Source organism: Pagrus pagrus, assembly GCF_965226575.1.
Source record: "Pagrus pagrus genome assembly, chromosome: 2".
Classification (NCBI taxonomy): Eukaryota; Metazoa; Chordata; class Actinopteri; order Spariformes; family Sparidae; genus Pagrus; species Pagrus pagrus.
In genome coordinates this window covers 25,438,591-25,459,144 of record NC_140186.1, presented here as the reverse complement: position 1 = coordinate 25,459,144, position 20,554 = coordinate 25,438,591, and the positions used below count along the sequence as shown (strand labels likewise).

The 20,554-nt window shown below is 37.8% G+C and overlaps 1 long non-coding RNA gene across 1 annotated transcript; it reads right to left on the bottom strand.

The window, feature by feature from the left end:
- Positions 1-4,112: 4,112 nt before the first annotated feature.
- On the bottom strand, positions 4,113-18,339 carry LOC311272648. Its single transcript, XR_014624586.1, has 3 exons — positions 18,254-18,339; positions 15,144-15,286; positions 4,113-4,321 (listed from the first exon to the last, which is right to left on the bottom strand). It is a non-coding gene; the product is annotated as an uncharacterized lncRNA (long non-coding RNA).
- Between the last annotated feature and the right edge of the window lie 2,215 nt (positions 18,340-20,554).

Sequence of the window (20,554 nt, the reverse complement as noted above, 5' to 3'; positions counted from 1 at the left end):
ACAGTCTGCCAACTGCCCAGAGTAATACATACAGACAATGTTTAAACCTTAAGCAGACCAGTGAGCTCCATGTGCTGTGCTTTTGATTCCTGAGTAGAACTAAACTTGTTGTGTGGGAAAGTGGTTTTGTCAGTAATGTTTTCTTTAGTGTGGTTTAGAAAAGTTCCCAAAGGCTTCCTCGCAATATTGGGTGTGTTATTCAATGAAATGTTAGGTGTGGTTTATAAGATAAGATAAGATAAGATAAGATAAGATGAGGTGAGATAACCCTTTATAAGTCCCACAACAGGCAAATTTGCAATATTACAGCAGCAAAGGGGATGGAAAAAATCCTTCACTTAATTATTCACTTATTAGGTTTTAAAACTGTTTCACATGGTATGTGAGACAGTTATTTGTATGTTACTAATTATATATAGAAAATAAAATAAATCATGACATGATTAATTCATTTTTCCACTAATCCTTTCAATTAACAATACTGCCTCTGTGCAGCTACAGAAATTGATAATCTGTGAAGCAAAGAGTGCAGTCAAGTATTAAAAAATGTAAATGTTCTGACAAAATTACATTCTGCAGGAGAGGTCCCTTAAACCTGCAATTATAGAATTTTTGGCCTACACAACATTAAAATATTATCGCTTTATAAAGCTGATATGATGAAAGTGTTAACAAACAGCTAACATCCAGCAGACAAGGAGCGATATTAGCATGCATTTGGTGGTCCAATATTCAAACTACTCTTAGCTCTATTTTGTATTCACCAACCTATAAGGGAAATATCTGGCTCTTAAGTTGATAAATGCTTCACTATGTTCACCAGCTTGTTGCTAACTTTGTCTGCAGTTTGGTGCTGAGCTGATAATGTACAGTAGCTTTTTTAACTGAAAACAGCTGCTTGCCATGACTAGAAACACGGTAACAAAAGCAGTGAGATTGAACCACAACAGTTAAATTATGGGCTTCAAAACTAAAACAACCTGAAAAGCATTAAACACTCAGGGGATAGGTTCATCACTGTGAGCAAGAAGTAGTCATTTGATGTATCACTGATACTGAAATATTGATTAGCACAGCTCAGACAAGACTGTGCCACATATTGAACATGGTCTGAAATATGTAGAAATTGCCATATAACACTGATGAACATTTGAATCAATCATACAAATCAATAGAAAAGGACTGGAAAAAGTCTTTCAATGTCTCAAAGGGCAAACACAGTGTGTGACAGGAATTAAAACACAAACAGATGGAACAGAGTATAGAACACTAAAAACAAACACCACCATATGCCACCTGCCAAAAAGAGTCAAAACACTGTAGCACAACATGGCACAGCCTGCACAGACCAGGTTAGTCTGTCCCCGTCCTGACAGGACCATGTGGCTTGGCATCGAGCGTTATGAGGACACAAACATACAATCTGGTGAAATCCTCCTATCAGAGCGAGGTCATCGAGGGATATCTTGGAATAAAGTTCAGATCAGTAAAATCTTTCCTGAGAAACCGATGAAGTCTGCATAGTGGCTTTTATTGTTTACTTATTTTATTTGTTATTTCTGCCTCAATGTTCAACACTAGATAGTGAAAAACAAGACTGTAATGGTAATGCAGTGAGGGAGATTAACCTGGGCAAGTTTCTGAAACAAAGCAGATACTACCACAGTGCGAAATTTCCTAACCTTTCAGATATCATTGCAGAGTAAATATGGCTGATATCTCATTCACACTGTTTGTTTAATGTAATGTGTCGCTGACACAACCACTGATTTTGTGGCTTTGCATCACGAATGTCACACTGTTCTGAAGTAAAAAGGGTCTTTAACAGGTGACGTCAAACATTATAAACATAAAGACGACAGAGCAAAACTGCTAATAAGACAAAAATAAGAGCAGATCACAGTGTTTTAGGGTCATAACTAAAAATTATGAAAAAGTATCACTCATGCTCTAGATGAAAAAAAGAAAAGAAACCAAGCCTAATAGTAGTTAAGATGTGGATTCTCTCAACCTCCCATCACCCCACAAGTCTAGCCAGCCTCTGTTTCCACTTTAAATCCATCCTGGGTTGCTGCAGCAGCTGACTTGCCAATAATGTCATCATGATGTCAAGAGTGGATAGTGGGATACGCCGTATGTGACACTTGAGTGGAAACCACTTAGGAGGCCAAGTGACGGCAGCTTAATCGGCTTGGTGACATTTGACATCTGTGACTTAAGGTGAGTATGTAGAGGAGAGGGGAGGAAGCTTACACTTCACACACTCCGGTCATCACAGACACACACACACACACACTAAAGTTTATTTTCATTTCTGAGCAAACTATGAGAATAAAGAAAAGGAAACATTATCGCACTGATCACGCAGCAAGTTAAGAAATGTGGTCCCGATTGCTTTTTCTTTCATTAAACTGTCATTTAAAATCTTGAGTAACTGATCAATTGTTTAGTCTATAAAATGTCAGAAAATAGTGAAAAATACCCACCATGCTTTCCTAACATTTAATTTGACACCATCAGCTTGAGTGTTATCCCTAAACAACACTTCAAAACCTAAAAACAATCTGCTTGAGCAACACTCAAAATCTTTTCAGCTTTGGCACTGTCTTCAAGCTTTGATACAATTAAGAACTGTCCTGCAACTCACTATTAACAAAGATCACTGTTTTATTTTTTTATTGTACTTTTATTGTACTGAAGGTACATCCTCTTATTTATGTTTATATTTCTTTTTTATGTTTTTTTTTGGCCCTTTCATGGCTTTATTTATAGGACAGCTTAGAGGAAATGGGATGAGAGAGAAGGGCCACAGGTCAGACTCGAAACCTGGGCCGCTGCAGCGAGGACAAAACCTCTGTCCATGCCAACTGATACCAACTGAGCTAGCCATACACCCCATGTTCTTATTCATCTTAATTTGTTCAATTATTTGCCAAATGCATTTGGTCAACCATCAAACGTGAAACATTAACTTTTAACAAACCTTAGTATTTGCAAATAACACTTGTGCAATGGTTGATCTTATAAAACCAAGGCAATAACAATGGTGAACTGATGGACCAATGCCAACAGGCTCATATTTCCTTCCCTGTGAAAACAGCGTCCACATTGTTACACCCAACAGATTCTACTAATTATTATTATTAAAATCTATTGGGTGTAACAAAGGAGTTACATTCTGTATTCATCCAGAAAATTAACCAACTGGGATTTCTGCCAAGCTTTAAAACATCTTTGAACATGAAGCCCAGTATGAAGGCAGCTAAAAAGACAAAAGAAAACAAAGTATGTATGACAACATTGCAAGCATATGTTCCAAAAATGAGGATGAATTATTAAATGGTACTTTTGACCAGACTTAAACACAACACACAGGTCACATAGTCCCAAAACATTTAAAACATTGTGCCGTTAATAAAGCCCCAGAGCCTTACAGTGGTAATCCCATCACTACACACTATGCTGCACGCTCAGTGTAAATAAAACAGTACTCACAGAAGTACTTGAGTGTCTCTTCAATCTGCTCGTGTGTGAGTCCCAGAACGACCTCTGGTGGCAGCAGAGGGGTGTGCAGCCAGTCGTCATTGTTGTATCCAAACACACTGTCTGCTCGCAGGGTGTAGTTGGGCTGACCCTCTGATAGGAGGCTCACTATCTCCAACTCTGGCAGGTCTGAACAAAGGTCTGAGTGTGGGAGAGTGGCACCATCATGTGAGCATTTGTGTGTTTGTATTAATGGGTGTATGGTTTTATGTAAGAGGAATGACAAACAAAGAAAGAGAAATGAAGCAGCACTTTAACAACCACAACCAGACTAACATGTCTCCTCCAACAGCACACTGCCCTCTACTGATAAATCAATGAACCTACACTGTTCTTTTACTCACTACACTGTTCAATTTTGAATTAACCATTGCTGCTCATTGGTGAAGTTTTCTTTGTGTCTTACCTGTTAAAGTTGACACATCGTGGCCGTGTTGTTGTCCCAGGTCCCTGAGGTTCCCAGGTGAAGCAAGATGAAGAGGCTGCGGGGCCACATCCAAGGCCCCTGACGCCTCCCCCCGCCCCTCATTGAGGGAGAAGGCTGACTGGGAGGCCAGGTGGGTCTGTGGGGGCCAGGAGGGAGGAGAACGAGGAGCAGGAGTAGAAGAAGAGGAGGGTGAGGAGGTAGGGTCAGACAGCTTGACTCCTGCTGGAGGGTTCAGGGTGAAGGTAAACTCAGAGCTGGGTGTCCCACTGTGGGACTGAGGCCCCCTGGTGGCTCAGGGAGACACCGTAGGCTTCCAGGGCATCAGGCTCGGATTGGTTGAGAAGGTAATGACTACAGAAAAAAAAAAAAAAAAAAGGATGGTGTGAAGAATGGTGTCAATACATCACATTTTGCAGCAAAATTAACAAACAAACATCTGTGATTAAAAAAGTAAGTATTGAAGAAAATGTCATAATTACTATAAAAACAGCAACTCCAATCACACAATGATTTCTTTTCACAAAACAAATCCCTCACATTGATTCAAAACCAACTACAGAAAAATAAACAAGCCCAAGAACACTTTTAATCGAGGAAACAGTTTCTAATACATCCAACATGTACAGTAGGTAATTGAGGTGCATTTATTTTTCACAAGATCTGAACTGTCCCAGCATCCGACCTTTTATTTGATCAAAGGACCTTTCACTATGAACAAAGCAGGGCCTGGCCTCCTGACTGGGTCTCAGGGTCACAAAGATAGAGTTACCACTGCCTGAAGCTACACACAGATCAGGTTCCTCAGCATAACTGTAACAGCGCTTTGACCATACACACACAGCATGAGGCGGTACATGCTATATGAATTACATACAGACACATTAACGTCAGCAGCTACAGTGGGGAAAAGTGTCTTATTCCATTCAGTACCATTTGTGACTAATTCAGTGTTGTCTCTGGCATTATGCACCATACAGTATGTGCCCGTTACAGTATGCCACCTTTTTTAAATATTGCCTAATAACATACACATATGGAAAACCATATATTTTGTAAGATTTACATTCTTTGTATTTGAACAATCACTTACAAGCTCATGAGGTACACCTAGCTAAAACAAATGCAGTCTGACAAACCATATTCATATCAAAAAGGGTAGCTGACATAACAGAAACATGTCCCTGTAAAATGCAATACAGTTAAAAGCACAACGAACTACATCCTCCAAAGCAATCATACAGTTGAATCAACAATTCCTTTAAAACAGTCTGAACAAAAACTGAACATTATAACCTTTATAAAAAGAGCATTTATTGCAGGATTTATTTCTCTGGGTGTACCTAATAAACCAGCCAATAAAACTTTTGTTGTTAAAAGATAACGGAAACTTACAAACAGATTTAATTCACATTTATATAGTGTCTGCAAGCACAGCACCATATTACCATGCTTTTTACGAACTTTAATTTTTAGTGCAACATCTCGCCTCCGTTCAATCTTTGGTGAGAGTTGCACATGCAGGTTACTTAACAGGGAGGATGTAGCCAATCAGAGGCAGAGTAGGGCGGGTCCCTTTGGCGTTGAGTTTTAGGCTTATTCACTTTGCAGACCTTTTACATGCACAAAAATGCAACATAACACAATAAAAGGCAAAACCCCCAAAAGCATAACATGACCTCTTTAAGTCAAAATACACAGGGTAAAGATTTCTTTAACCAGCTGTGACAGCGTCAGCTGGTAATTTTTTTTTTTTTTGTCAACTCTGCGATGGCGCCACAACCATACATGATGCAGTTCAGAATCTTTGCAGGTGTGTAGTTGAGATCAAAATGAAGGCCAAGTTCAAAATGGCTGTCGTCCAACCCATGAGTACTCATGTAATAATGTAGTAATCACTACTAGTAGAGTATGGGTCAGCACGTGAACATGAATGAGGAGTTTGTACCAAAAAAAAAAAAAATGTTTTCCTAAACCTGGTGAACTAGACTTGTTGGCCAGGGCATCTCCGCAGCACTAGAGCAGAACATCATTATAATGATGTTTGTCGCACATTTCACCTTTATCAAAACATTGCAGCCTCTGTGATTTGGATAATGCACTTGGCTGTATTGCATTTTTTAATAATATTTCAGGTAATTGTGCAGCCCTAAATGAAAATATTAAAGTGTTCTCACACTGTTCAAAAAGCTGAGTATTAGTGTCACATAAACGCTATTCTCATAAATTCAAGTCACACGAAGGCTTCACGCTTTGCCCAGACTGGTAACAAAGGACACCTGATACCTCGGCTCAGTTATTGCAGTCAATAAACCATGCTGGCCAGAGGGCAAAGGGTTAGGCCCAATTAAAGTAACAGCCACTCGCCTATCATGGTGAGTACTAGTACAGACGAGAACATCGTTGGCACACATCATAATACACCCACCTGATTACACATGAATGAACAAACCCCCAGCACCAGTATCACTATAACCACCAGAAGCCCTTTTTCCCCCCCCTTTATACTCGTTGGTCTCCTCTGCTCTTCACTGCACACTCCATCCAATCAGCTGAGTGTGTTGGTCCATTGCCAACACTTCCACGTCAATCCTCTCTCTCTCATAGATGTCAGAGGAGTCACAGCACCTGCATGCACTTCAGCTTTTATATTCACCCCCGTCAGGCCGACCATTTCTGTTAGTAATCTGTGTGTGTTTTGCATAAAGGTTCCCACATACATAGACTAATTTTGTGGGTATGATAATATCTTTATTTCACACACACACACACACACACACACACACACACACACACACACACACACACACAATTAAAGCTGTGTACTCATGGAGAGGAAAAAAAACTAGGCATGTCCAAGCTTTTCACATTAACACTCTGTCAGTTCCAATTTAGCATTGAGTGAAACACACTGTTGGTTTGTTAACCATGCAGCCAAGCGAGACCCTGTCAGCCACTTAGGGGTGACACTGGGGGACATGGTTATTAGCCCTCTCTCCCTCCTTTGTATTCTCATCTTTTTACTGTGCTAGGCAGGAAGCCAGAGGGGAAAAAAAAAACTGTCAGCTGAGTAATCAGCTTGATCATCATTTGTACAGAACATAATGGAGCTGCAGAGAAGATTAGTGCACCAGCCACGATGAGAAACAGCAACAGAATAACTGGCCAAAACAGACTTAAAATGCCATCAGTAGTTTTTGGAAGTATACCATAACCACAACCAATATGACTTTAATCCAACAAAATCATAACAAAATGAATCACATGAACTTCAATAAGTAAGGCATGCTACTGTCTTGACGTCATATCTGAACTGAAATCCTGCCTTTGTCCTTGGACCTGAGCTGAACTCAACAGAGGTAAAGGGTGTTTGAAAAGCTCTACGTTGGTACTCTGTGCAAACAATGCTCTTCAAGGAGGGTGTGTACGTGAGCAGAGGCACACAGGGGTGAAAGAGAGACGGGGGGAGGAGAGAGGACGCACTAAAGGGTTGAAGGAGGGGTGCATTTGAGACATGGGTACTAATTCACTTTGCAAGCTATCCAAAACAGTTGTTTCTTTTGACCTCTTCTCTAAAGCTGAAGGGATCTACATCTCTGAACTAGTGCTGCAACAATTAGTCCATTAATTAAGCAAATCACTTTGAGTCTGTAAAACACTTTGAGTTGCCTTGTGTCTGAATGGTGCTATACAAATAAACTTGCCTTGCCTTGCTTTAATCAATGGGTTGATTTAAAAAAGATTAATTGCCAACTATTTTGATAATCGATTAATCATTTTCGTCATTTCTCAAGCAAATATGTCAAACATTTCCCGGTTCTAGCTTAAATGTAAAGATGTGTTGCTTTTCTGTGTCTTTGGATTTCGGACTGTTGGTTGGAGAAAAAAGAGCAATTTGAAGACGTCACTTTGGGCTCTTGGAAACTGCACTTTTCCCATTTCTTTGACATTTTACAAACTAAAAAATTGAAAACATCAGAGACTGCAATGTTTTTTGGGCCAATGCAGATGTTGACATTAGGGAGTAAAAACTTTGATGGATATACGCACATTTTTTTAAGTTTCATATCAGACAGAGCGATAGAGATATATCTGTGATAGGCCAATATTGGCCAGTAATAACAGCCAACCAATACATTGGTCAGGCTCTAAAAAGATATTGTGATTATTTTGATAGATATTACAGAATGATCATTCTTGTATCACATTTTTCTTTCTTCTTTCATGTTCTCTTACATCTGGAGAACAAGATTTGGAGGCCAGGGCATTTCTGCAGCAGTGCAGTCCATTATAATGCTGTGTCATCGCACATTTTACCTTTATCAAAAAACTTCTGCATTTTGGAAAAACTGTCAGTAGTTAATTCACGCAGAAAAATGTCTCTAATTATCAAATGTGATTGGGTTGTTGTAGTAGTTTTAGCCATCTTAAACATAAAAAAATGTGGACTACAACAGCATATCTTAAACTTTAAAATGAACGCAGTGGAACTCAGATCACATGACTCCAAGATATGTTTTGCAAATGCTTATTAAATACATGGCCCACATTTTAACTCTCCTTAAAAAGGTTTGTAAACAAGGAGAAGTAGTTTTTTCAGAAGAACTGTGGCTTTAGTCCAAAAAGATAAAACTAATCTGTAAAAGCAGCTAATTGTAATGAATGTATCATTAGCCTAATTGAATAAATATTGGGCAGTCAGCATGCCCTTGGTTCTTACTTGTCACAATCTCAGGGTGGTCTCATCTCTGCCTACAAGAACAGGCGGTAAAAGCTTGTATTTATAACTTACAGGGCAGTCTACTTAAGTTATCCAGTGTTAGTAATATAACAGGAAAGTTAACAGTATGAAATAGAAAAATTAGACTGCCATTGAAGCTGTTTTTACTTCTTCAAAAAATCTACAAGAACATTTGTAAGATAACAGTAATAGGGCCTTAGCTTTAAGTGCTTAAAATCCTTGAAGTGCAAAAAACGTCACTTAACTCCGGCATGCACTACATTATTGCTGTAGGCTTTCAGGACACTAGAGAATAATGCACACATGCTCTGGATAATTGCAGCAATTTAATGATTAAATGCCATTCGAGAGTTTTACAGGCTGGCCTAAGAGGCTCTGCATTACAGAAATGCTTTGAGATATTTAGTGTGAATGCTCCAAAGCATTCACACTATTGTTCTTCCGGAATTTATTAAAGTTATTATTATTATTATTATTCCAGCTTCCGTACGTTTTTCAGCTCTCTTCTACTCTTTCAAATTTTGAGCTACAGAAACCATTCAACCATCAAAATGTTCAGCTCGTTAAGGACATTACTGCCTCTATTTTTCATTTTTCTATCTTTCATACTTTTGGAAATATTCAGCTTTTTCTGCCAAATTTTTCCCATTCATCCTTATGGGGAATTTCTCAAATTTCATTCTGCTACATCTTCAGCATACGTTCAGCTATAGAAACCGTTCAACTATCAAAATGTTCAGCTATTTATGCTCTTTCAGCCTTCCTATTTTCAGCTTTTTAGCTTTTCAACTTTTTCAAATATTCAGCTTTTTCAAAACTAAAACCAAAATTTTTTCCCATTTATCCTTATGGGGATTTTTTCAAATTTCATTCTGCTACTACTTCAGCATACGTTCAGCTATAGAAACCGTTCAACTATCAAAATGTTCAGCTTTTTATGCTCTTTCAGCCTTCTTATTTTCAGCTTTTTAGCTTTTCAACTTTTTCAAATATTCAGCTTTTTCAAAAAAAAATTTAATATGGAAGCAAATGGGAAAATCTTCAAATCCTCTTCAAAACTCATCCACTTTCAACCTCTTCTGCTCTCTCATACTTTGAGCTAGAGACACCATTCCAACTTTAAAATAGTCACAAGACCTTGAACTATTGAATTTGTTTTTCAAAATTTTAAAATCTTTTACGGTTTTGAAATTATTACAGTTTTAGTTTGAAGGACTTTTAGCTCGTCTTCTGGGTTTATAATGGGTGTGTATTGCGTGAGCTAGAGTGGGTGACATCATCGCTAGAGTGGAGAGCAGCTGCAAAAACTTTAGAAAAAACTCTCTTCAGCTTGATTTGGGTCCCACATCTTTTACTTCACATAGACAATATATACATAGAAATGTGGGAAATCTTGTTGGCTTTCAGATGATGGTCTTATTTCAGATGTAGGACTTAAACTTTTGACTGTAGAAGCCCTCGAGTGACAAGAACTCCAGCAACTCCCCCATAAGCCGCAGTGTTAACTTTGAGCCTAAATCTCTGGAGTGGAGCAGATGGTACCGGTTTTGTCTCTCGCTCTTGTGCCCTCATTTTTCACTCTACAGAAATAAAAAACACATCACAGGGTTCAGCAATGTCTCCTGTTACTCACTGTATACATATTTTGGCCATAACCATTACACTTTTTTCTAAACCTGCAGCTGTTTGGGAGGTGTTTTCCCATTCATTCTTATGGGGACATTTTCAACTTTGGTTCTGCTACTGCTCCAGCATATGTGCTGCTACAGAAACTGTTTGGCTGTCAAACTGTTCATTTCAACCTCTTCAGCTTTTTCAAATATTCAGCTTTATGTTCAGCTATAGAAACCGTTCAACTATCAAACTGTTCAGCTTTTTAAGCTCTTTCAGCCTATTACTTTCAGCTTTTCAACCTTTTCAGCTTCTTCAAATATTCAGCTTTATGTTCAGCTATAGAAACCGTTCAACTATCATAATGTTCAGTTTCATGTCCAGCTAGAGAAACTGTTAAAATATCAAACTATTCAGCTTTATGTTCAGCTAGAGAAACTGTTCAACTTTTAAAATATTCAATTTTATGTTCAGCTAGAGAAACTGTTCAGCTTTTAAAATATTCAGCTTTTTAAGCTCTTTCAACCTATTACTTTTCAGCTTTTCAACCTTTTCAGCTCTTCAACCATTTCAGCTTTTCACCTTTTTCAACTTTTCAACCTTTTCAGTTTTTCAACCTTTTCAAATATTCAGCTTGATGTTCAGCTAGAGAAACTGTTCAACTATCAAAATATTCACCTTAGAAACTGTTCAACTTTCAAAATCTTCAGCTTTTCCAACCCATTCGGCCTATTCCTTTTCACCTTTTCTGCCTTTTCAGCTTTGAAAAATTCTGCTTTTTCTGCAAATTCTTGACCATTCATTCTCATAGTTTTATGCATTTTTTATGCATTAGGCAAGTGTTTTCCAGCACATTCAGCAGATTTCCAAAATCACTTCAGCTTTCAGCATTCACACTGTATTTTCGTAGGAAATACAAATTTTTCTAGTCTGCTCTACTGCTCCGTTTAGCATAACCTACTTTTGAGATTAAAAAGTCAGCACAAGAAAACTCAAAATCCAAACTCAAACTGAAAACCTAATTGGTCAAGTTCATAAAAAAACTACTAAAACATCTCTGTGAGAAAAAGCCAAAATCCAAACTTCAGGCTGGAGGGAATATTCAGGTAACCTAATCAGGTCAGAGGATAAGATGACCAAACCAAAGATAAGCGGACGTGCATTAGTTCACGATCTGAGCACAGCGTTTACTCGACAAACAATTCACAACAGCAGCAACCGGCTTGCACACACGCACACTCTGCATCACAAGACAATTATGGACCAATCAAACTGCACTATGATGTTTTATAAGTCACCAACCAATGTCACATTCTGCTGCTTAGGTTACAATATCTGTGCCATTGACAGAAGACTGAATAATCACACTGATCATTTATTCGTTTTTAATCAAAAATAAAAATCATTAGTGTGGTTAAAATTAAAAAATGACATAGGGTAAATACTGGAATGCAAAAGTTAGATGACAATAAAATATTGTTATGTTTTAGCAGTGGTCATCACACATACTATTCTGACAATAATAATGTTGTATCATGAATCCCTCTGAATCCCTGAATCCCTTTAAAACCTTGCCCTGGTTTTCAATAAGTCCAGTAAGATTTAGTGATAACTGGAGCCTGACCGATAACATTTGCTCACTGCAGATATTTAGTATGGTAAATACCAAGAAACTGAAGTACAGAAATGTCAAAGATATATTTCCAAACAGCTTCACCGTTTTAGTTTGTCCACCTGAGAGTAATGACAAGTTTGTTTTTTAACTATAAAAAATATATGTTTATTTATGCAGGGTTCAAGCAGTTTTCCAACACACTTGCACTACTTTCCCAAAGTCAATTTTACTTGCTTATACAAATTGTTTTTATGTTTCATTTAAACAATGGCACAGTGTGTCATACTGTAGATGCGAGGCAACAAACATTCTTGCATATTACAAATGTTAACTTCTGTTTTCACGATTATCGAAATGTTTGCTTGCACTTCAGCTCATAAACATCTTTTCCCACCACCATTTTCTCACAAATGCCTGATCAGAATTTGGCATGTGCAACTCTCAACAAAGATTCAGAGGAAGGGAGATGGCTCACTCTACTATTATTTCAATCATCAGCTCCGGAAAAAAAGACTCAGTGAGTTGCTAGATTTAGTAGCCCAACATGGCATTTTACTTGCCGTAACAGGCAGTCGTTATTGTTGAGCCCTGCTATGCAGTGGGTTATATAGAAAATTCATATCAGCCAAATTATTAATTCAATTCTTAAATTCTAAATTCTTAAAGCTCTAGTATTTAATTTTCAGTGTTCTTGATAAGCAGCTGCACACAGCCACAAAAATCTGCCCTGCTGTGAACCCGGTGTCTAGTCACACTGACCCTTATAATCCCATGAATGACATCATGATCACATTATTGTCAGCGACAGTCGTTCTAAAGCACGAGACTCCTTTGCAGTGTTGAATTAGGACGACATTTTGGTTAACCATTAACCGTTAACAGTAGGTTTCCGTAAAAGGAAGTTTTATTAGTCATTCTGAGATATCAATCATAAAGTTGATTCAAGTAACAGCTGGGAAATGGGAGTTGGACAAGGATTTTAAAAACCAATATGCAGCATCTGGTGTCAGCTCACCACAAGGTCATGGATCACTTTCATAAAACACAGATATGTTGTAAAATAATATCTGTGCTGATATCTGTCCAACTATTAATAACATCTTTTCTGAATATCAGGCTTGTGTCAGCACAATGCAAACACAAAGCCTACTCCATGAAAAAAGGCAGGATATGATGCATGACACAAAACAAATATTTATGTTTGCCACGTTAAAGAGATTAAATGAAAACATGGAGAATGGAAGGAAAGAGAAGGGCTGCAACCAATGATTATTTTAAACACTAATTAACCTGTCAATCATGTGTTTACATTTAACGATTAATCATCTTGTTTACAGGATCATAGAAAACTGTGAAAAATGCAAATTAAAATTTCTCAGAGCCCAAGGTGAGGTCTCCAAATTGCTTCTTTTGTCCAACCAGCAGTGTAAAACGCAAAGATATTCACCTTAGTTAAAGCCTTGTGATTGAGAAGCTGGAACCAATACATGTTTGGCATTTTTATGTTTGACAAACAATTAATCAACTATTGAATTTATACAGTATGTGATAAATCAAGTAATTGCAGCACTAGGAAAGATATGGAGTTCAAGTGAGTGAAAGGAGAACAAATGAGAAAGACAACATAACAGCTAGAGAGTATTATATATAAAGATAGAATAGACAAACAGGAGAAAAAGTGCATGGGAAACAAACAACAGGTTGGTGTACAGAGGACCTTAACGTGAGTAAGAATGTCACCCTGACAACTGGGGGAGCTATATCTGGACAGCAACTCCATGTCAAAAGAAAGTGGTCACAAAAAACCCAAATACCAATTAGTCACTCTAAAGGGCAATCTACTCTGTTCACTCAACATGTGGTCCTTTAAATCTGCTCCAGGAGGAACATGTAAGGGACACGCACAACTTTGGTTCAAAACATCAGACCCATATTACAAGTTAGTCACCCTGTAGATCTTTGAGATCTGGGCTTTGAGATTATGATTCAGAGTTCAAGATGAGGCTAGTGAACAACAAGGAGTCAGCCTGCTGACTAACTGACCACTTTAAAACAGTCATGAAACTGATAGATCAAGAAGCAAGGTTTAAATAATAACTCCATTCAGCAAATTCCCATCAGTCTGAGAACAGGCAGGATTTACATTTACGTGTTATTATGTTGCTAAAACAACAGATTATTTCAGACCGAGGGCAGGAGACTTTAGGCGATCTAGAGCCCTCTTTTGAATCCAGCTCAATCTATTTGTCTATCTTAAAATACATTTTGCTGTCCTCACATCAGCTTGTCTTTTTAATCTTTAAGCGAAAAACATGTATCCAACGTCAGCTGCAAGCATTTCCACAACCAAGAGTTAAATATGTAACTGAGGTCTGAGAAAACATAATATTAACTACCTCAAGTAATGCCAGATTAAACTGTAGCTCAGATGTTTTGCAGGTTACTATACACCACTAGGTATCTTTGAGACACTGAAATGACAGACAATATTTCTACACTTTGGAGACATTCTCAACTTAAAAAAACCTTTTAGGGAGGGAAACAAATTATTTATTAAGTATTTAAAATATGTATTTAACCTGGGGACATATCATACCATATGTGTTTCTTTATTTGTTCATTGTTCTAAACCCATTAGCCACATGATTGATCTGGTAAACTAGCAGAAAAGGCAAAAAACTATTTCAGGGTACAAACTCTAAAGTCAGCGATTGACAGTAATGACAGTTACAGCATGAGATCAACAAGTTCAGCCATGACTGCCAGTGTATTATGTCCCATCATATAACTGTTTGAATTAATTTCTGAGGTGAACACAAAACAAAACACAAAGACAATAAAAAGGCAAACTCTACCACAGTTTGTAACATCTGACATTTCAGAAACAAAGAAAATGAAATAGCCTCGGGACGTCTAATCCGCAGTGTTGATTCAAAACTACAGAGAGACAAGCCTGAGGCTGAATTAAAACATTTCTGTGACTGATTCAACAAAATGATCAACATCGCACAATCTGACACAGTTTGGCAAAGAAAACGTATTTAGTTCAGTCATGTCGACATGGTACATATAAAGGCTTCTGTGCTGAATCAAGGCTAATCAACACAGAATGAGTACAGCAACAAACAGAGACAGCATGCTAAATGCTAATAACACTGGACAAGCCAGCAAACCCGAGAATTAATCCTAAAAAACTGAAAGAGACTTACTGTGCTGCTGCAGCAGTTATCTTAGCATGCGATGGTTTGTGTAGGCAGGTCACCAACTCCTTTAATTTGGGTCCATTAAATTAAATGCTCTCTGCCGCTAGTGCTGCTTTACCGGCCGGCTTCTGTCCTGTCCTGAGTGTGTCCTGTCAGAAAGAGAGAGAGAAAGCAACGGTGAAGCGGGCGGAGGTGGGGCTGAAGGGGGAATGAAAGAGGAGGAGGAGGAGGAGGAGGGACGTTCAGAGAAAAGGCGTGCTGTGTGTGTCTGAGACATAATGGACAGACAGAAGCAACTTCAGAGAAGAAGGTGTCCGGGCCTACAATTGTCCAGGTTGTTGAACTACAGCATCAGTTCAGAGTTCCCTCGTCCTCATGGACACGGTCATTTGCATCCGATAAACACTGCAAAGCTCCAGGCTCTGGTTTCTACTGTATTATTCAAATTAAATGTACGACTATAGTTCAGCCTTTATCACAGCGACAACGCCAAGTCTGTTTCCCAGCACTACTGGTCACTGATTTACAGATAGCAATCAGTCAGGCATCAATTACAAGCTATCTCAAAGTGGGAAAACAATACAACTACAAGGCCACATTTGATAAATCAAGCTTGTGAATGTTGTATCCCCTTTATGCATTTATGGATGTTTCTTTTATACTTACTTTCATACTTTACTAGAACAATTAAGATTCCTCTAAGTGTCTAAATTATTTTTTAACTTACTTTATCTTGCACGTTAACACTTGAGATAGATTTACAGTGTCTTAATGGTGAGTTTAGACTACATCCTGGTGGAGAAATAAAAACACAGACATTAATTTATAGAACAGCAGCAATGGTGTGTACAGTAACTATTTTAGCATGCAGCTCACAGAGGTCATCCCTTTTTGTTAAAGCTGGCTTAACTTAATGCTGGCTGTCTTCACATATGCTATAAGCAACATAACTATCACACTGATGTAGAGAAAGTTCTGCATGTTTATGTGGCAGTTTCAGGGAGTCTTATTCAAGGACTCCATGTCTACCAAAAAAGGGCATTGTAGTTTCTTATAGATCGTCCACTTGTTCTAAATTAGCCCCAAGACTTACCACCCCCTCTGTTATCCAACATGTAACCAGATAGTCATGATATCATAGGAAATAGCTCAAATATTCATGACATCACACAAGATGCTTTCCAAAAAAGTATCAAGCTTAAATGCCCAAACTATGCTGAACTCTTTGAGCTGATCCTGTTCTTTAAAAGGAACAACTTCTACACTCAACAAACACATTGACATGACATGTGGATACGATTTAAAGTTATCATCTGTTAAAATAGTTTTACTTTCAAATGCCTAAAAAACAGAAAAGCAAAATGATTGAGAAAGAATTGTAAGATTGTGCCCTAAAAAACTGAAACACTCAAACCAACTGTGACTGAATTGCTGTTGTTTATTCATAACAATGTGCTAATTGAAACAATACTACTGGCCACATGATATCTGCAATTTTGGTGCCAGTACAATAATGAAACTTGTTTGATACCTTGCAATGGACAACAACTAAACATTTTTTTAAATAAAAAAATAAAAAATTCAAACACATCTACATGTAGTATTGGTAAAATTCAGATATAAAATCATAAACTGTTTGATCAAAGAATAGCTTTTTAAAAAGTATGTATTAGGGTTGAAGTGATTTATTGGTTTCAAGATACTGTATAATGAAAATTCATGGTTATCTATGGTATTGAATTTTAACATATTAATGTTATTAAAACATATAAATTCTATATTTAACTTCTTAACACTAAGTTCACATCAAGTTTCAGGGAACAATCATTTGTGAAACTTATAATAAAGTATTCAACCAAAAAACCCTTTCTGTTTTCATTCTTTTAAGTCATTGTAATTGGGAAGAAAATGTGAGACCGTACACCCTGATAATGTGAAACCATGACATTTTCTGAGATGATAGTCCTACCATGAAAATCTCATACTGCTTCAACCATAGTATGGATCGGATCAAGCATGATGCCAACTCACAGGACTTGACAGTTTTCACAACTCTGAGCTACAGAGAGCACATTTACAGTTCAATACACAGTCTGGTCAATAATAGTGCACTTTAAAAATGTTTTAATGCATTTTGTTGTTAATCATGTTCTGTGAATGTTTCTATTGTAAGTGAAACATGAACTCTAGAAGAGAGGAAGACAGGTTGAGACTGGTTGATTATTCTTTCACCTTGGCTGTATTACATGAAGTGTGATTATGTTTGTCTTGCTTCATACAGTATATAATACCTAGACCTCATTTTAGATTGTATTTGGGTCAGACATGAAGCCAGTCCCCCGGGTTAAATCTCTGTGTTGAATACACAGTGAATAATGTGTGGTTCACACACACAAAGGTGCCATTCATCTCCCACCGGTTTATGTGTACACAGAGGCTGCACCTCCTGTTAGTCTCTGCTGTCTCAGTACAGCTTAAAAGCTTCTGTTAAATCAAGTCCAGCACCTGCACTACTGACAAGGAGAGGATGACTTCTTTAAAGTACTGGAGTCAGTGTTTTGACAGAGGTGGAGGCTCAGGCGACGTCTTTACTCTTCTAAGCTAATGGTAAATAAGTGACTGTGTTGAACATTTGACTGCAAAGTGTCGCAAATTGTGTATACATCATGTAATGTCAAGTGCTGAGAATTAAACATGGCTTCCTAATTTTACTTTAATTCAATGTTATCGGCAATAATGCCAGGGAGCTAACACTGTGATAGATAACATCATTTACAAAACCAGAAGCTATAACTTAGCTAGCAACAAATATAGCCTAAACAGCACATTTTTAATTACTACAACTGATTCGTTCACGTCTGAGCAAAGTTTCAGTAAAGTTATGATCAAATGTTAAATGTCAGTCAAAAGTTAAATGTGTAAAAGATGTTATAACAGGACGACTTGAACCGTAACATCAACACTTCCCGGAGGCAGTATCCCACCCTGCAGCGTTATGGAAATTTACCCTCCCCAAGTTTGGACAGTTCAAGAAAGAAACAAAGCGACAGGTCCGGTACAGAACTGTGAAAGACACGACATTAAGAGTTAATGAAAGGGAAGCAGGTCAAACTTACATATTTATTTCCTTCTTGTCTATTCAAGGTCGTAGTCGGCGCTGAAGTTTACCTCAGCGAACTCCTGGGTCTCTCAGCTGTCACAACGGCTGGTCTGCTCCGTGTTCCATTTGGTCATCTTGAAAGCGAGGCATCATGGGATATGTAGTCCTTCAACGAAAATGCCCCTTTTCTAACCCATAGCAGTAGATTTTGGAAAAACTAAACCATTTTAGACAAAGCTAAACCTCCAGGACTATCTGTCTATTGCACACTCAATTCAGAATTAATGACTACAGTAATCACTGTAAACTGCCAAATAATATACAGTGTTATTATACTGTATGTTGTATAGGCTATAGGGAAGGGTGATGGAGTCATGGGTATTAAGAGGCTCTATAGTAGCAACTGGTCACATGCAAAGTATTTTAAGCCAGAGAAATCACATCACACCCTGTTGATATTTTTGGTTTTCCTATCTGACTCAGTGTGTGACAGGTGACAAACTCTCAGTAGCAGCGCTAACTGCTGGAGAAATACATAAACACCTTTATTAGATGTATACATGAAAGCCATGACTACTATTAAATTAACAAATACTTGCTATATTTGAGCAGGCACAATGCATGTAATAGATAGAAGTGTTGATGATGTACTTTCTCAATCAGACCCCCTTCCATTAGGAACAATGACCTTTACAAGTTTTACATGTCTGATTGTTATGTGTGCCATTATAAGAACATCTGTAGTTATTTTCAGCTGCCTCTCTTACTTTATCTGAATCTTCTCAAATTAGCAAGGACACCCACATGTGACTGGACCAAATGCTGAGCTATTTTAACCCTGAGAGCCAACCACCAAGCCCGCCTGAGAATGTGCACAGACATACTACACACTCTCAAACTTACACACATCTGATCTGACCCTTACAGAATGCCTCCACTACTTCATGTTCAGTGTTAACTGATTGTGTGAGTCTCTGTCTACCTCTAGTGGCAAAATTGTAAAACTGATTGTAGTCGTCATTAACATCTGGTTCAAAGAATTCTTGCTCAATTATGTGTAAACTTTTATTGACATCTTTATTAAGTTAATAAAAGATCTCATTTTAGATACACAAATACTTATCTACAATCAAAACTGGTAGATTTGTCTTATAGAGTTAAATGGCCTATATAAGGCAATAATGAGTTGAACTTGTCATAATTACACAGAAAGAAAGTAAGAATTCATCCCCACATTTGAAAAAAATAAAAGATCACCACTCATTTTATAGACAAAAGAAAGAATGTGCAGTGCTGGCTGCTAAATATGTCACTTCCTGTCACAACAAACCCAACAGTAGAAAAAAATACTTCCTTACTACAACATTTCTTCTTAACACCACCACTTAGAAACTGTGTCATTGTTGTTATTATTGTATGCATGTGCATATACTGTATATGTATATGCACATGCATAATGAAATAGGATAGCCTTTTTATGTGATAAATGTAATGTATACGTCTACATGTGTATGCATGTTTCATTGTTTCATTTACCTATTTCATTATCTATTTTATTATATTACCCAATATTGTTAGGACATTTCCTTACTTATTTTTTCATAATTCTAACTGTGCTTCGGCGACTCATATAAAATCTAATGCCAGTAAAGCCTATTGAATTGAACTGAAGTGAATTAATGCTTTTCTGCGTTTGACAAAACAATGTTGCCTCTTCCAGTTCCAGTTGAAAGCTCCAAGACAAGCAAGTAAGTGGACATTGAATGTTGTTTCCAAGCTCAGCTTCTAAGCCAACATGGAGAAGTGTTAGAAGTGCTCAAAATGATGTGAAATCTGTACATCTACACTTCCAAGAAGTGAAAGAGAAGTGACAACTCTATGAAGACAGAGTGTCAGTAGGCCAAAAGCTCTAGAGGTAATGAGTAAGTGAACTTTGAGTGGAGCGTCAACTGCTTTTTTTCAAAGGTCAAAAATGAAGGGTCAAACTCAGCTCTGCTGTGGGTTTGGAAAATCCTGCAGACATTTGGACAATCTGGTCAAATTAAAACAAGATGTTCTTTTCTGTTGTAATGCTGCAGCCACACAAACACATGGCTTTACTCAGTGTGAGGATCTCTTACGTGGTGCAGGTGGTCAGCTGCAGCTCTACTGTCCATTGTTCCAAAACATTTCTAGGTGGACAGCCAACACTACAGTGTCTACGTGTCTTCCATTTGCAAGTGATGATTAATAATTTACCACAGTCTCCATCAATCCAGTGAGCTAGTGGTCTGCTCCAGGCCACTTCCTCTCCCAAGGACAATGGGACCATTTCCTG